Genomic DNA, 19197 nt, shown 5'->3' on the forward strand with positions numbered 1-19197 from the left:
CGGGGCAACGTCTGTCTTCACCAGGAACAGTTTTCAAAACAGTTCTCATAGAAACTTCAACAAACCCTGTACGTACGCCCTGTTGTTAATTTTACCACGCGTTTTCTTTATCTTTTTCATTTTAACGAATGGTCAAAAACATTTACATTTACACCGGCATAGAAGCATCATCTTACGCGCGACTCGGCTGTCAGATAATTCCAATTCTTTCGAGTCGCTCTCTTTCTCTTTGCCCCCCTGCGCATCTTGTTTCTAAAAAGCGGAGCCTCCTTTGCCGACGTAACGTCCGTTCGAAAATAAAAAAAAGAGACGAGGAAAAAAAAGTCGAACGAGAATCGAGAGAGAGAGAGAGAGAAAAAGAAGAGAGAGGAAAATGAATAAATACCGAGGTAACGATACCATTTCGTGGAAAACAATTTCAATCTATTCGGCTTAAAATCGTAAGGGGTTGTTTTCAGGGGTGGTGGTATATCTGGCGCGGGTTCCTTAAATATGCAGAATGGGCGGCTCGGCGGTAGCTGCTTGATCGTGAAGACGGTAGTTGGTGGTCGTGGGCTGTGAACGTAGGAAGGATGTGACCTCCTGAATATATTCTGGGGGGGTAGTTTCGCTCCTCTCTGCGTGGATGGAAGTTTCGTATCAAGGGGGTGAAACTGACTGAGGGAAATACCGAGGGCATTCTCAAGGTGCGCAGGGGGTTTATTTCCGAGCGCATGCGTCGCTCGTAATGATTGACTGGCTCGCTGGCAGCCAACGGACAGACATTTGCCCCTCCACAAACCCCGAAACCCCCTCGCGACCCTCTACACTTCTCTACCCCCCCCGACCCTTTCGTTCGTTCACTCGCCCATACCATGCCATGCCACGCTGCTGAAGACTCAAAAAGCTCCGCGATACAATAGTACTTTCTATTCCTCCTCGGCCAGCCCTCTGCCACCGCGCCAACCCCCCGTTTCATACCCCTCGCGCGTTACTCCCTTCCAGCTGTAGCCTGTACACCTACCCCTACCTATTTTCCTCTCTGCCTCCCTTATACCCTCTGCACTCTACTCTCTTCGAAAGTTCTCTTCTCTTTAACGTTTCTCTCGTTTTTCCATTCCTTTTTTTTTTTTTTTTTTATTTTCACCATTCCTCTTTCCCCTTTTCGCTATTTTCTCCGGTTTCTCTTTTCTTTTCTTTTTTTTTTTTCTACTCCGTTTCCCTTCTTCTTTTTTCTCCTCTTTGCCTCTGTCCGGGTCGCTCGCTCGCTCGCTCGATCGTCTCTCTCTTCCTTTTGGTGCTCGCAAAGATATATGGGAGTGAAATGTTTAATTTTTCGAAGCTCGCACTCGAATTTCACGTTAACGTATAGCGAGTAAACTGGTATAAGTTTTTCGTCCGTTCGCGTTCGCACGTTTCGTTTCTAAGGGAAGAAAGATAGAACGGAATAAAAGGAAGCAAAAAAAAAAAATCACCCGACGTTTTCATTCACCCGGTTTTAGAATGAACCGCCAGCGACGTACGGTTGAATAGCAACAACCCTAATAAATTTCTAACCCCATTTTTTTCCCACCCTTAAATTTTTTTTTCGAATTAAAAAATTCAACACGCACCGAACTACGTCCTGTGTGCGGTTGGGTATTTATTAAAAATTAATAAATCGCTTCAACTTTCAAATGTTATTGAATTGAAGTTTACCGAATCGATTGAAACCGTACGCCGCTCGACGTATCTGCTTTACCTTTTCCCCCCGGCCTACACTACCGAACCTCAACCGCGTTCAACGGTTAACGTGACTGGAAAAAAGTTTAACAAAAAAATAAAGCTTAAAAAATAAATTTCGAGTTCACGTTTAACATTCAACGTGTGCACGTCGTACACTTCCCGACCTACACCGATGTATAGTCGATCGAAAAGTTAACGCGAAATCCCGCAGTTCTACAATTATTTTATTTCGTTATTTGTTTTTTTTGTTTTCTTTTTTTTTTTTCTTTTTCTTCGTCCTTTTATCTTTCCGGATTCCGAAGATCCGGCGACCTCCGTGCAACACCGTCTCCTCGCTATAAAGTCAAAGGTAGAAAAGGGAGGGCAATGTGAATTACAACGGGATCGCATTTCACCGTGTGCATGCGCATATACGCGCGCGGTCGCTCCGAACTGTCCAACGATTCACGCCCGAGTGTCCCTTACCGTGTCGAGTCTCGGAATTTGCGCGTGGTTACCTTAAAGGGACGTGTACGTGCAATACCGCCGGCTTGACCGTGACACTTTACCTCGGCGATTCGCGAACGTTCTAACACGTTCGGTTGAAGAAAAAATTTGCCGGTCATTTCAGCGGCTACGACGGCAAATAATTCGAAGAAAGCAAAAACCAATTTCCACCGGTAAGACCGGGTCGAGGAGAGGAGAAATAGAAGTGGGTAAAAAAAAAACGACGGGGAGCAGTTGTGAGAATAAATGTAGGTAGAGAAAGAGAGTGAGCAGATATCGGCGGGATAATATCTAACCTGGTAGCCGTGTGGAAGGGTTTCGTTCGCAATTGCGATGATATTTTTTCCATTACCCTTTGGGACATGCGAGCAAACTATCCTCGTACTTGTACGTCGTGACGTGGAATTTAAAGTAACTCGATGCGCGCGCTCGGGTATAGCGGTGGTAATAAAGAGGGAAAAAATGTTGAGATTGGTATACCGAAACGGAAGAAGAAGCGGAGGAGGAGGAGGAGGAGGAGGAGGAGGAGGAGGTGGTTGGTTGGTTCTCGTGGGACGTGGGTACTCTCCCCGGACACTCGAGCCGCGAAGATGCCCTCGGGGTCCCTTTGGGTCCCCGTAAATGGGGACCTAGCTAATAAATTCCATGGCGGAATTTAAGTGCGAAGAAATTTGTATTCCTTAGACCTCTGCTGTGTACATATATGTATACGCGCTGCCCGATTACACGAGCATGAGCTTTCCGTAAATGGCCTTACAAGAAACCCCGAACAACGAGGGTACCTAACGTACACACATCCACCTAACCACCTTACCACTCGTTTTCGCGGCAATAAAAGAGACCCGTAATTAATTGCGACTCTCTCGTTGACCACCTGGAACTTTTCCTGTTTTCGCATAATAACTCGTAACGAGTTGAAAAATAAATTACAAAAACGAAAATCAATGATAAAAAAGTCGCGACAAAATTAGAGTAACACGAACGCGGCGAGCCTTCGACCCGTCCCAAGTCTGGATTCCGAATATACGACGACGGATAAAAAATTAAAAAAACTAGTTTTCCAAATTTTACCAACGTCAGACATTTCGCGGGATCTAATTGTTGGAAGCTTCTCCATCTTTCCGTGGACGGATAATTTCGCGGTTGTTCGAAAGATACTTGGATTCCATCCCCCCACCCACCCCTGTTGTTCCGCGGAAATTAGCATAATATATTGTCGCCTATCTTGACCAATTAAACAGCCATAAACTTGGAAGCGTAGACGTTTGCCTGGCGCTGGTAGGTACGTAACGTACATAATACATACGTATTATATATATATATATGTATATATATGTATATTTAACAAACCCTGTAGGCAACGTGTACACGGTGCGGAGAGGTCCCGGTGTTGGTCCTCTGTCGCCGAGAAGCTATTAATGAATAGCTTCTTGAGGGGGATGCGGTACCTCATAAACCAACCCTCTTCGCATCCCCTTGCGCCCTCATCTCACTCCCTCGTGTTTCGCGCTTTACACCCGCCAGCGGCGCACGCGACACGCTCTTTGCCTCGTCTTACGTGACCCAGACGTTAAATAAAAAGCGAATACAAACCCCATCACGACCGATTATCCCTCGCTACTTTTTCCGCAATTCCGTTCGCCACGAGATTTAATTCGATACACCGTGAAAAGAGAAACAATCCGCCGGGAAGAAGAACGAAATGAAAAAGAAGCAACGTGTCGTAAAGCCGATGAAGAATAGAAAAAAAAATAAACAAACTCAAAATGAAATGTAATAATTTGATATACATATATATACGTAATAGTATAAGGAAAGGAAGAAGACGTCGACTGCAGGTGTTCGAGGTGGACGTGAGGAGCATCATCCAGTTTTTCAACGCGCGCGTTGTAAAGCAGGGATCAATCAATAGCGTATTAGGAAGAGAGTCTTTAAGGTAAGTGGTTTTTAATGGTGTGGGATGGGCGCGCTTCTCGTCTAAGGCGGGAGTAGCAGCGAGGCTTTTATGATTTAGGAAGTCCGTTGTTTTCTCAAGGTAATGACGGGGTAGGTGCAATTTTTCGTCTTGACACCGCAATCGCTACTTTTCCTCGGTTTATTTCGGTCCCTTCCTACCCCCCGACCCCCACCCCTTCCTTACCTAAAAACGTCGGAAACGCCTATTAAACTATCACCTCGACTATTACGTAGGTATATATAACCGCAAAGTAATTGGATGGGGGATTTCCCGGCGTAACCCGTAGTTCCTCCCCCGATTAAAAATCAACAAATTTCAGACACTTCGTCGTATTGATTGTTCAAACAATCAGCACCGATGGATTCGTTTTTTTTTTTTTTCTATTCCACCGATGTATCCGAAACCTAAAGAGTATACGACATGCTCTCTCCAACTTGAATTAATCAGGAGGCCGATTGAAACATTTTTTGACATTTTATTTAATAAAAAATTTTTTTTTTTTACTACCAATCTTTTTTTATTTACGAACGTTCGCCGAGAGCATCGAAGATGAACGAGGGTATTATGAGCAAAAAACTACCACCTAAAGAGAATCTCGCCCTCGGGGCGCGGTTTTCATTTAGAACATTAAATAAGGCTCCCGTTTCCTGTTGCCCGACCTTATACTTCGTTTTAACCGAAAAAAAAAAAAGGGGGGAAGGAAATCCCTGTTCCTTCTCTTTTGCACTCCACACTCAGCGGGGGTAGGTGCGCACACCGTATAACTATGTATATCCTCCTTCCTAGTACGCTCGTAGCTATACCGCGCTAGTCCCGCGGGATTGAGCCGAAAAAAACTCAAGGCAACTCGCATCTGTATCAATTTATACTGCCAACACGCCCGGAAAACCGTGTTCGCCTTCCCCAAGATTCTGTTAAAAGAAACGTAACGCGCTCTTCTCACCCGAATCGACAAAACCTATTCGAAATATTGCAAATTTTTTTACGAAAAATGAAATTTTTCTTTCAAAAATTAAAACACACGTCACGAGAAAGAGACAAACTCTCTTCGGGGACTCTGTCTCACCGTGTGCGTATCGCCGTATCCTCGCCGTACGAGACGGTGAAAAAAATAAAAATAATAAACCAAAAAGAAAAGGAAGAGAAGGTACCGCATCGTTTTATTTCCGTTTCATTGTCTGCGGGACCGCAAAATTGTCTCCCCCCCAAAAACAAATTGTGTATCGGGACGAAGGGTGTTTGGTTGGCTGGAATGAGTAACGACGGTCGAGTTCAGTGGAGTTCAGGGAGACTCTAAAACCCGCCTGCACCGACCGGGAACGCGGGTAGCGGGTACATACGTCTGTCCCGGGTTTACTCGGCACACACATTCGCATGTATTTGTACATTATATATATGTATAAAGAAAACGTATGTACAGATGATACGTATAGGTATACAATACACGAATTTATAGTAAAGAGGGAGGAACGAAGAGCCTTTGGTTCTATCAGCCGAGGAAAATTGGAGGGCGCACAACAGTTCGAGAATCGGAGGGAAGAGTGGAGAGTGTAGTCTGAGAGAGAGTGTAGTAGGACCGTGTGCACCGGCACCTCTCTCCACTCCTCTGCAAAACCGTGAATGGCGCAGATGGTATTCCGCAGTTGCTATTTCGCTTGGAAATGGAAATTCACGTTCGATGGCGAACGGCAAAAACGAGGAGAGTGGGACAAAAAAAAGCAAAAAAAAAAAAAAAAATGAACAAGCACCAGATAAATAAATAAGTTACACGAAAAGAACGATATCGCGCCGGATCCTCCGTCGAGGTGAAAATCATCCCTTGAAATTTTCATTCCAAGCTTTTCGAAATTCGAAGACGCAATATTTTTCCCCTGTCTCTCCCCATTGAGCTTCCGAAGGCGCATAACTCTTACACCCCGGTAGGAGGTACGCCCTGGGTTGTCAACTCTTGCTCTCACACGTCGACCAATATTTACACCAACCGAGAGTACGAGGGTAGGCAGGTAGGTAGGTGGTTAGGTGGTGGGTATGATGATTCCCGCGACCTACATACATATACATATACGATTCGAGCGTCGGGAACGGCGACTGCGGAGACACGCCGCGTGCCGAAATGAATGGGTTAGGTAATATATCGCTATCCTATGTAGAATAAACGTATACCGTTCCGCGATACGTACGTACACGGTAGATGTGCGGACGGTGTGTAGAAAGAGAGTATGGAACGTTGTAGAACGGTGAACCAACAACGAACCGCGACCCTTCCGCATTCTTACAGAACCATAAATTATTTCCCTTAAGCTCGGGATATCATAGCCCCCGGGTTTTTCGGAGTATAGGTAGAAACCTAGGTGGAGATCGAGCACGCCAGTGAGAGAGGGATGTACACGTTGTGTACGCGCGTACCTATCACACCGAAGACGCAACGATACCGTCGTACCTGCAATGTATTCTCGCGAGATTATTTTTTTAATTACTCTCCTCTACATACGGAACTCGAAATAAAATTAATCACCTCTCAAACCGATCCGAAAAAATTCCACCCACCGTGCTAAATTTTCTCAAAAGGCACGCTTAGCGACACACATTCGATTTGGTGAAAAACTAGGAGAAACAAAAAAAAACAAAAAATAGCAAAGAATTCTTTCATTCTCAGTTCGATGGCCCATTTTTCAATTCATCCGTATCGGTACGTTGAATAATCACGGCGTGTAAAAAGGGTCCGAAGTTTTTTCCGCTTGGTCCGATCGTTCGTTCGGACGCCCAGATGATTATATGTCACTTCGGTAACAAGGATAGCACAGAGGATGAAGGGACGTGTGTGTATATAGTATACGAACCTGATGCGTAAAGCGTCGTGTTATCCACACACGAGACAGTGAGGGAGTTTAACCGGGCGCACCGTATAGTCATTTGTAACATGACTCCGCGGAAATCACGAACAACGAGACACGCCGACCAAACCCCCCCCCCCCCGTACAAGGAGATCGTAGTAGACGGCGTAGGATATAAGTACCTACGATACAGAGCCAGTCCTACTAATGGTATTAACGTCATTTCCCACTGTAATTCGTTGTGTACGACGAACAAATATGTATCTATCCTATATTGATTTCCAAACCACGGGCCCCTTCCCCACCCCCCACCCCCCTCCCCCTCCCCCCGTTTTCCGCGTTACCTCAACCCTCGAGGGGTGAAGTGGCGACCCGACGTAAGGGAAGGGTTACAACGAGTCCCGCTACCAAAACCCGAGCTTTCGCTCGGCGGCAGCAGAAGCTGGGGGTACAGTCTAGCCTTTCACGAAGTCCCAGCAGAGATATATTAATGGTACAAAACAGATTCCGAAAGCATAGATAGCGTGGGGGGGTATATAGCTGGATGTGTATAATGTATAGGAAACGGGCGTCGAGCTCGGTAAACGGAGATTGTTTGCCGAACGTTTACGAAATTGTATACTACCCTTCCACGGCTTTAGCCCCGTCATTTCAAATATATTGATTATTACACGTACATATAATATACCCAGGTAACTTATACACCCCCGCTAAAGCGATGTGGCTTCCTGAACGTACGATGCATTCGAATAAAATATTCGCCGATCGATCCGTCTTTTCGAAACAATAGAAAGAGAAGATTTCTCTCGAGAGCGCGTCGTCGACGATCTTTCGCTTTTCGGGGACAATCTTTTTTCCCCGTTGGCCGTGTCCCACAGGATCACCCTTACATGCACTTCGTATAGAACGAATGTAATTGTTAGGTACCTGCGATAAAACCACACAAGCTGCAGTTGTGCTTTACGATGTATAGTGGAGTATGAGGGATGCACGCGTGTATATATGTATACAGCCGTACGTAAGAACGGACGAAGAAACGTACGTACGTACGTACAAACTAACCTTATATAATAACCGGCGAAGAATATCAGAATAGTATAAAAGCAAGCTGACTCCATTAATCAAGTTTATAGCGGCCCAATGTCGCAAGTCACTATGCACCGTGTAAACGGCGGTCCGCACAATCTCTCTGTGTACACATACCTATACATATTTATACGTACCTACGTATACATCTCCACTATCGTAAACCGACAGAGAAACCGAACCCGGTGGCATTTCTTCTCGCAACCCTTACTCTGTGCCGTTACGGGAACGTGCTCCTACATTTTTTCCCTATTCCTCCTTATTTTCTTTTTTTTTTTTTCTCAAGTACCCGGCTTTCGATTATTCTCGGCGAAATAATGATACACAGAAAATTTTCGATCGATCATCATTTTACGATTGTTATTCAATTTATTTTCGTACGGTCAAAGTTAGACTTTTATAAAACAGAAGCGTCGTCGAGAAATTAATTTTTCTTTTTTTTTTTTTCTCTCCTTCTTTCATCCTCTGACGCAATTAGCTTAACAGAATAGCGACGAGTCATTAATCTTATATAAAGTTGAATTATACTCGTGATCTCGCCTGCGAGTGCAACCCGAGTAGGTAATAAATCTTGAATAGAAAAAAAAAAAAAAGAGAAAAACTCTAATAACAATTATTCAACTACTCGTCAGATTTTCTTCTTTCTGTGATTTTTTTTTCAAATGTTCACGCCAAAAAAAAAGGTTTCGAAAAAACTGACGCGGCGTTGCGAAAGCATACAGGTATTCAACACCTGAAACAATTCAGTTTCATCGCTTCAATAGGTCAGCAGTGAATAAGCAACGCGAGAGGGATGAGGACGAGGGGGGATTGGTTCGGTCACGTGTCATTGATATCAGATAGCTGTCACTCTCACTTTGTCACGGGGTAGGTATATTTCTGCATGTAATATACCGTATTAATATACATAAACCTGCGTATATATATTGTGAACGGGGGGGGGGGGGGGGGGGGGGGGGTTGGAATTCGTTGGTTTGCTTTATCAATAAATTCATTGGAAATCATTTTTCACCCTCAATTACCCTCTTCTCTCTCTCTCTCTCTCTCTCTCTATGTATCTCTCTATCTTCCTGCTTTTCAACAGCTTTTTTGGCGTCCTTGATTTATTTTTTCGATCACCCGTTTTTCCAATTTAAAAGAAGAAGAAAAAAAAAAAAAGAAAAAACTATTCATGGCGGCGCGACGCGAAGAGCGTTAATATTTCCCGTGCGACGTCGTTAGAAATGCGTATAAAAGCGCGTGAACGAAACAATAACGGTGACGACTCTGATTCAATAAAGCATAATATCTGAACCGAGAGTTTCGCGTAGGGCATCACGTCGGGTTCAAATGGGTGTCCGGGGGGTGTGCGACGGGAGACGAGGAGACCGGGAGGGTCGCGCCATTGATACCAACATAAATCACAATAGGAATTTGTATTACAGTTACAGAGGCTGGTGGATAGGAAATAAGGAATGTAATAAAGAAAATGGGGTAGGGTGGCGCCGGGGAGAAGAGAGAGCGAGAAAACTGTACACGGAAAACGTGCGAGTGGAAATAAGAGGGAAGAAACCGGGACGCCAGGTCCTGAAATAAGGGTATGGGAGAAAACTGGGGTTGAGGGAATTGCGGAGCGAGGAGGGAGGCCGAACGGGGGCGGAGAACCGGAGAACCATCGGAGCTTTCTAACTCCGCGCGAGTAGCGCGCAACCGAGGGAATATACGGAGGGTGAGGAAGAACGAAAAGGGAAGAGTGAGGGGAAGTCGGGGGAGTGGAAGAGAGGAGGAGAGCAGAGGAGAGGAGAGGAGAGGAGAGGAGAGGGTCGAATTGCGAAAACAGAGTCGCGGGGGCGTATGTGGGAAACGCGAAATGTGATACGAACAACTAGTTGGCCAGGCGCACCGGGTTTTCAGAGAGCTTTACGGGGGGAGGGGGGTGGGGGGTGGGGGTGGAAATGGTTTCGGAGTTACCTTCGTCCATGACGCGCATTTAAATTGCATCAGCGAAAACAATTCAACGATTCCTACCTAGCTGTTCTACGTCACTATTTTTTACCGTCCCTCAACTACTGAATTTACCAAGATATAACTTATACATTTTTCCCTCGGTTATCCCATACGGATACAAACTTTTCCATACTCCACCTATTTCTCTCTCGCGATGATATCGCGCGCGCACGGTAAGTACGACGTCGAGATTAAGATCGAGAAATTCTTAACGAAATATAAAAACCAAACATTCGACTAGCAAAATAAATATCGGTTTGACGAACGATCCTAGAAATTGATTCGACGTTCCCTATGCACACATCGTAACGGGACGTAAAATTTTTATTTCAAATTAAGATGGAACTAGAAACAAAAAAAAGGAAGAAAAAATCACCCTTCGAATATACATATATAATTAAAAATGAATGTTTTTATTAGCGCGCTTCGGTGTTTCCGTTGAATGGGTTACGAACACGCATAGCTGCGAGAGGGAGAGACAGAGAGAGAGAGAGTGAGAGTGAGAGTAAGGGCCTAAGAGGGGCAGAGGGGGAGCATAAAGGGTGTGAGGAAGAGCGCAACGATGGAAGACGACGGGTAGAGGAAGCGAGAAAAGGGGGATATGAGGGAGTAACGTTGAGAGGATGGGTGGAAAATGGGGGGAATAGGGTGGTCTCGGCCGGAGGAACGGGGAATTGTAATGAGCAGCTTGACAGTTACAAATGACAGGGCGGAATTCGCGAAGTGCGATAGAACCCTGTTATGTCTAAAGCCCGACTTACACGAACCAAGAATCTCCATGGAATAAGCTCTCGGATAACATTCACTCTATCGGAGAAACGCGAACGATATCTCTTCCGTTCGACGTAGCCGGTTTTCTTTTTGTTTTCCCTTTTTTACATCCTTTTTTTTCTCCCCTTCGGTCCTTCGGGCGAAAAGATAAAATCAAAAAAGAAAAAAAAATAAAATAAAATAAAAGGAACCGAAGAAAAAAAGGAAAATTAAAAGAAAGATAACCACCAAAGGCTGTACGGGATGAAAATTTTTTTCTTCGGAAAATTTCAAAGAATTTAAAATCCACGCGCTAGAGGAGGAGGAGGAGGTAGGTACGTATTTATACGGCCACCCGTACGCCGAGACATTCCCGATGTTGGGAACGCATACGATACCGCGATATAAGGTATGCGACGCCGCTAACGATGTTACCGGGGGGTAGTTAACGCGTAGCTGACTTTCCGCTTGTGGCGAACACACGGAACACCACCACCTCTACACCCCACCCATGAGGAATGCTTAGCTAGATGCCGGATACGACCGCGTTTCTGAGGCTGATGAGGTGTTGAATATTTCCAAGAATTATCATTCGGACCGCATCGTGCAGGTTAAGATAGCGTTGCACTGCACTTCGCGAAATATTTCTCGAGTACGAAGAACACGACCGGGAGAACGTACTCCCAATGAAAATATAGAAACAAAGAAAATTGAATCCTGGTTCATTCGGTTCAGTCGTTTCCGGATTCGATACCTTGTAAATCTTTTTATTTATTTATTTTTTTTTTTTGAGAGAGTTACGCCCTTTCAAATCCTAGCCCTACTTCTGATGGGAGAATAAATCTTCTACTTCTTTTGTTTTTTTTCCTTTTTTCTTTTTCGAGTAAGTACCTATAGTTTCTCGCGGTGTTTCGGGTTTCCCTTTGAATAAAATAGCTGTACTACAGGGGGTCGCACGTAATTGATAACGGCGTCGTGTTCTCCTTTGAGACCTCAAAAGCCGGGCGCGTCTTATCTTCCCTACTTTTTCGCGGTATACGAAACGAGAAGAAACGCATGCGGGAGCACTAAATAGCGGAAAATTCGTAACGGTATTCCGATACCGTTGGAAATCCCCTCCAAACACCCGGCACCCGGGAAAAAACCCACCCCCCCCCCAAGATAAACTATACCGGGGAAGCGAAGAGCTTTCGCCGCGGTACGCGTCGGTACCGCCGAATTTGCGCGACTTTTCAATCACCCACGGCGTTGAAAGAAAAAAAAAAAAGAGAAAGAGAAAAATCTTCCGGCTCGGATGATATGCGAGAAAGCGATGACGTATATGATCTATACGGCGACGTGAATTTGGATTTGGATTAAACGTTGAAGTCGCAAACGGAAACTTTCGCGTGCATGGGCGGGCAGAGGAAAAAATGCGTACATCTCCGCAGAGACACGAGTTTAACCCACGGATCGGAGGAGTAGGTGAGGCCGGTGGAGATTCAAGTTCGGAGAGCCGGTTGTACGGACTGCTTGTGCTCTATGGGCATGAGTTCGGTATGGGGGCAATATACAGGGGGCTTAGCCGTGATAAATCCTTATATATGGGTCCGCTGCGCAATGGGCTCTTTCTATGAACCTCTCCTCTCCCGTATACTCTCCGAGGGATTACGACGCTCACATAGCTTTCGGTACGTTACCATCCAGTCCGGAGCGACGTAGGTGAGAATAGAAGAAAATATAAGAAAATAAAGAATGGAGAAAAGATGAAAAAAATCGCGCTCGACTCGTAGGATCGAGCTCGGGCGATCGGAAATAAAAGAAAAAAAAACAAACGACGAGACCGGCGTCGATCTGAGATCGGATCCGTCGATCGACCGACAGAATTTTAACGATTTTATTCACACGTCGCTTGAATTCGTTGGATTTTTCATTTGATTTCAATTTTTTTCGTCGGAGGATAAAAAACTGGAGGGATGGCATGGGTGGAGTTTTTTTTTTTTTTTTTGAAACGGGGTGAAGCAGTCGAGGTTCGCGAATTTGTCACCTTGTTCCGGAACTGCTTCCGAACGAGTTGCAGTATAAAGAGAATCCGGGAGAAACATGGTTCGATGTTTTCCGTAGTTTAGCCGCCGCCGCCACCACCACATTGGTACGGAGCAGGGTGCGATGCCGTTAAGAGTTTAACGATTTAACGATAATACCTACCCATAAAGGATAATCGTCACCCAAAAACCGATAGGAATCTTTCTGTATATATATATATATATATATGTACATGTACAGTTGAAAAACAGGAGAAAACGCTGACGCCGAACTGTACCGATATTGAAATAAAATTTCGATTAATGTTTATAGATGAGAACTGCAATATCACCGCGTAAAACGCGGTAATTGAATTTCAAATCGTACTCTCACACACACGTTCCACCTAACAACGATGAAAATTTCTGCCCTACACGACCTTGCCCCCCCCCCCCCCCCCCCCCTCCCCGCCGATGGATTTCGCAGCTAACGTTCGAAAATTTTGCAAAATCGTACGAGCCGTATAACAAGCGACGGAATAATCGAAACGCAAAATCGAATCGACATCTACTTTTCGCTTCAAAATTCCCTGTTGCGGAGAAGCGAATGTACCTAGTTATGCGTAAAATAAAAAGTTGATATTGTTCCCGTTTCCTGCCACCCTCCGCCGGCTGTACAGGGTGATAAATATGAATTACCAGTTTGGTTTTCTGTTACGGGGCCAAAAATCGAACGATAATAATTATCGTGAAATAGAATATGAACGTTCTACCCTGCGCCAGATAGCCACCTATATACTATACACACTTTTAAAACAAGACCGGATGCCATTTCGGATGTAGATATATATATATATAGACACACGCACGCAATACCCATCTACCCACGTACGTACATAATATCCGCGCTGCTCCTCCCTGTGTAGAGGTAAATCGTTGCCACGTTATACCATTGTGTACGTTATAATTAAAAACGCAATTCGCGAACACAAATTGTAAAATGGGGAGCAGCGAGCCAATGTAGTTTATGGTCTGTTCATTGATTTTTATACTCTCGAAATTAATGACTGTCCCAGCGATTCGGCGTATCAGCATAATTTTCAACGCACCGAGCTGTTGCAAGGCAACTGCACGAACGGTATACAACGGAACAAAATACAAAAAACAAAAAAATAAAAAAACACCAATTACAGACGCGAATAGGTGGAAAATTTCGACTAAATAACCATAGCTGCTCCCCCACTCTCTGTTGTACGATTCTGTATTTGAATGGAACATTTTATTTTTTTTTTATCAATTCTTATTTGTTTATTTTATCCGGAGACACACGTATGAACGGTACGACCGACGATAACGTATAGGGGATGGATGGTAAAACGTGGCAGCCGAACCGCAATGCCGTTAGCGGTTATCCGTGAATATTGGAAAATTGAGAAAAGACGCGAAGAAAAGTCGGCGAATCGCATCCCATTATACTCCCACTCCTGAACGGCAATGCTAATGGTCGTTGCCGATGGGGTACGTACTTACGTCACCTAGACGCGAACGGATTTCAAAAAAATATTGCAAATACGTAGAACGCGAAAACCGCGCACGCTATTGTCTAATGAAAAAAATACTTTCGCGAATCGCGAAAATCGTATTTATCAAAGATTAGAAAATATTTTCATCGAATTTTTCACACAGACGAAAACAATAAAACGATCGACCGGTCTCGATTCCGGCTTGAAACGAGGTACAGTTTTCATTTCTTCTTTTTATTTTATTTTATTTTTTTTTTTCAACTTATAAAGAGTTTTCGCTTATACCGAAAGTTTAAACCCAAAAGTTATGGCTTTACCTACGCGACAATTGCAGCCAACATCGTGAGTCTACCGGATTAAAACCCTCCTCTCGCTCTCCACCTCTTTATTTATTTATTTTTTCTTCCTCTCCTCTTTTTATTTATTTAGTTTTTCGTTCGCGCTCGGAACGCGCGTATCGGGTAATACTCCCCGATTTATCGGTGAAGAGAGAGGGAGAGAGAGAGAGAGAGAGAAAGAAAGAAGGGGAAAAATAAAGGAAGGAGAAATAAGAGTGAAAGAGAATAAAGAACAAAAAATAAAATAAAATAAAGAAACGAAGACGAAAATAGCGACCAACGCAAATGAAATTATTTTTATCTGAAAACGAATCACGGCAATCACTCGTCGCTCTTGTGAGATAAAAATCTGTATTTCTTTCCGTGTAGATCTTCTACGTACGTGCTTTTTAGACTTGTATTTTACCACGCGTTCACAATTTACGTTAGCAATTTCTGTAATACAGCAAACGTTATAAGCTAAATTCGCCTTTCCAGGGGTCTGACCATTACCGTATACACTTACAGGGTAACTGGCAACGTACAGTCGTCGTCTCGGCGGCATTTATTTATAGGGTAGGTTAGCACGCGAGCGTAAATTTGTTTAGGGGTGGACACTGCCGTTTCCCGTCACGGGACATTTGCGTCGCAAAGTGTTTTCGCCGCTCTAGAAACTCCATGACGCTATCGCGCGTTCTCCTTAGCATCCACACATCAGGAGCTGCTGCACACGTAGGTAAGATCCTTCGTCCTCCGAGTCCCTCGTATACACGCTCCGTACGTTAACTCCGTATCGCGAAACGAACGTGAGAAACCGAACTCTTCTTACCGCCAGTTATTTGGCTTTCGCTATTCCACCGATGACCCGAAACGGCGTTTCCTTTCGTACGATAAAACGAGCGGAAGATCCGGTCCGAATGTCGCAAAAAAAAAAAAAAAAATCGTGTAAAATTTCGCAGGTGATACCCACGCGGAGAAGAAATAAGTGGACGTTGAGATTTGCAGAGTAAACGGTGAATGGGGGAAAAAGAAATGCAAAAACGACGTGCGATCGTGGGAATAGAGGGATAAAGTATGCGGCGTTGGGCTTCCTCCGGCGAGTCTGAGGGGTAATCCTCCTCCCTTATCAATCAAAAGGTCGTGGAGAGGCCGGGTTACGATATAATAAAACAAACCATTACCATCCCCGGTTATGGCGGGTTGCGAGTAGGTGTATATACACGTATATATGTACATATATATCGGCACACTGGTTACGGGGGAGGGAATAGAAGATCTCTTTCGAAGGACGTCGTAAAAGTGGGCCACCCCGCCGACAGGCAGCACAAGCAAAAGAAGCGGCGCGGTAGCAGCGAAAGGAACATACGCTGGTGACGTGGGCAGCAGCCGTTTGTAGACCCTCGAAAAACTTTGATAGCCACGGAGATCAGGGGGGTCTCTTCTACTTCTTCACCCACACCGAGAATTTTCGCGCTCGCACACACCCGCGAGAGAAGCATCTCTCGGCCGGTCTTTTATGACCGCGCGTCATCTGGATTTATACTTAAAGAGCGAGGACAAGTGCACTTCGGACACCCGCTATATAAGATTTTCCAACACACTTCGGGACGGCACGTAACCCTGGACCAGTTTCGCGTCGAGCAGTATATAAGCCCCCCCCCCCCCCCTGTTATCCGACCTTTTTTTTATTTCATTTTGTTTCGTATACCGCGCAAGAAAATCGCAGCGCTCCGTACGGTAACACCTCCCTGCAAATTTGTTCGGGGTCGAATATATTTCGAATCAATGGAAAGATCGGAATTTTCGCTCACGAAATTAATTTACCCTCGAGAGCGCGCGTGTCGCACACACGGTGTGGCGCCAAGACATTTCAGGCGAGTCCTTTTATAACGGACGATACGTCGCACCGTGCGATTTACCCGAAGGTATAATCCCGCACTCGCCCGTTTCGCACGCCCGAATTTTCGCAACCCCCGTTGGACTTTAACTGCGGGAAAATTCGGGCGGATTTCGCGTGCGAATTACGCCGAGTGTCTCGACGAGTGACGTAATGTAATTTCTCCGCTCACGATAACACGTTCGAAACAATTTTCGTTTATTTCTAAAATAAGAAATAAATAACCTCGGGTGTTTAAGGATTCGAAAAAAATAAAGATATCGATGACCCGCGATGACCTATTGAGCGATGATAAGATGGAGATGATAATGAAATGGGCAAACTTCGTTCGGTTTTTTGGTTCGGCGCACCGAAGCAGCTATAATACAAGCTGTCGCTAATGATTACCTTTCGCTCGTTGCACCGGGGCGAGAAAGATGGAGAAAAACGAGGCAAGAATTCAATGAAAAAAGTCAAAAAGGAAAATAACGATCGAAGTAAAAAATTTCAATGGCGTCGTGGTGGAGGAATAAATAAAATAAAGATTCGAAGGAAGGAGTAGTAAACGATCGAGTGTAGAGGAGTAGTTGGTTATAGGTTGGGAGCACGCGGGTGACACCGTGGCATTTCGAGAGTCAGAGAGTTTAGTCGTAGTCGGTCACAATGGCAGAAGTCCCTTCATCTGGTAACCCTATTCCCGTGGGACTATGTCCCTTCAGTCGATGGGAATTCATTTTGACTCGCGGCGTCTTCCTGATCGAAGCGCGATAGGATACGCGTCGAGATACGAGATTGGTTTCAGACCGCCGCTTAGATGTGGTTTTTTTTTTACCCTATACCTTATACCATTTTATAAATACAACCCACGACGTACGTAGATATATATATTTTTTTTCTTTTTCCCGGCGAACTCACACAAAACTGTACGACTGAGCGACGTGCGAGTCGTCGTCGTTTTTTCTTTTTTCATTTATTTAATTTTTCTCTTTTTCTCCTCTATGCGGTCGAGTATACGAGCCACCATTTTTCTATAACGCGATATACCGTGACCCTCGATATCTTCACCCGTACTCGCGTTTCCTTTTTCTACCTTTGTTCGTAGGAAATTGTTCGTGTAACAGAAGCTCGTTCTCCCTTTCCTTATAATTTCACGTAACATTTCTGCGAGAATATCTTCTACGGGATTTTCGCGAAGGCCAATTTTTCCACGATCCTCGATCTCCGCGGTGTTCCCGTATTCCCATATTATCCCCCCGTCATTCGTTCAAGCTTATCCCGGCTGTCCGTCGGCACCGCTCGCGATGGACTTTGGTCAGCTATCGCCTCCGGGCTTCGCCCCGCAGACTTCGGAGTTTTTCTAATTTTTTTTTTTTTTACTATATTCCTTTTTCCTTTTCATCCATACCCGTTTTGCTATCGATCCGCGAAACCCTAGGGTCCTACAATTTTACATCTCTGTAAAATTGAATAATTCGGGTTCGCGGGATGAGTAGATTACCCGATCCAGACTTTGATCGGTTAATTTGTTGAAATGAAAAATGAAGAAAAAAATATAAAATAACAAAACAGAAAGTAACCGTTGAAAATTACGCTTAATGATATTCTCACTGAGCTTTGACATATCGCCGTGTCAGCACCCGGTCCGATATAGACGTGTTAATAAAAGCTCGGTTGGTTCAAACTCCGAGATATGTATCGACAATTAATATTAACAGTAAGATATACTCAAGGATAACCACCCAGAGAGACGCGTGACGAGCTCTGAAAAGGAGAATAAAAAAGAAGAAGAGGAAGGGAAAATAAAAAAAAAAAATATATGAGAAAGATCCTAAACCGCGGGGTGCCGAGCGCCATTTTTATCATTGGAAACTGATCCCATACAGAGGTGGGGTGGCGCAGAGTTGTGACAGTCGACCCGCGAGATATCTACTTTGTATAACTCGACGGATAATCCTAGCCAAGTAGTATCCTTCGCACCGTAGGCGTTAAACGCGTCCTGTGAATATACATATATCCGCTTCCGGAAATCTTGATATCGTAAAGGAGGGATCTTAAATACATTTGACAACACCATTGTCCGTGATATTCGACGACTCGGAACACCCGTCGACGCTATTTTCCATCCCTAATCTCCCGTCGATCTGAATAAAAAAAAAAAAAAAAAATCAAGCTCCGAAACTTCTCGAATTTGGGATCTCCGTTATTATTCCCAATAGGATCCAAGCGTACGACTGAGAACGGGAAAAAAACGAGAAGTTTGAAAAAAAAAAAAAAACAGGGGAACTTCCTTCCGCTGTTGTCTAGGCGTTGAAAAATCATCGTACAAGATAACGTCGGTTCTAATCTCGTGCGAATTTCATTCCGAGGCTTGTGACGGAAGTAGAGACGAGATTATCGACGTATGTACGTTCTATCGGTGTTGGTAAAAGTTTGCAGTTACGTGTCGCCCATATATATATATCCACGTATACCCGTTGCACGTAAAACTGTGTACACGGATTGAACTTCCGAGACATTTGCAGATAGAGTTGCGAAGGGGTATACATATATATTCAAGAGCGTAAATCAAGGGAATAAGCCGAAAGGCCGGAGTAGTCGATTGAGTGAAATATAAATTCATAAATATATAGTCGTAAATTAAGCGGGTATAGTTCATCAGCCCGCGTTTCGCGTTA

The 19197-nt window shown here is 44.5% G+C and overlaps 1 long non-coding RNA gene across 1 annotated transcript in view; it reads right to left on the minus strand.

Annotated features, from left to right (window-relative positions):
• Window positions 1-19197, minus strand: part of LOC125500722 — a 98093-nt gene that overhangs the window by 78419 nt on the left and 477 nt on the right. The gene's annotated exons all lie outside the window — the stretch shown is intronic.

This window comes from Athalia rosae, chromosome 4 (assembly GCF_917208135.1).
Source record: "Athalia rosae chromosome 4, iyAthRosa1.1, whole genome shotgun sequence".
Lineage (NCBI taxonomy): Eukaryota > Metazoa > Arthropoda > Insecta > Hymenoptera > Athaliidae > Athalia > Athalia rosae.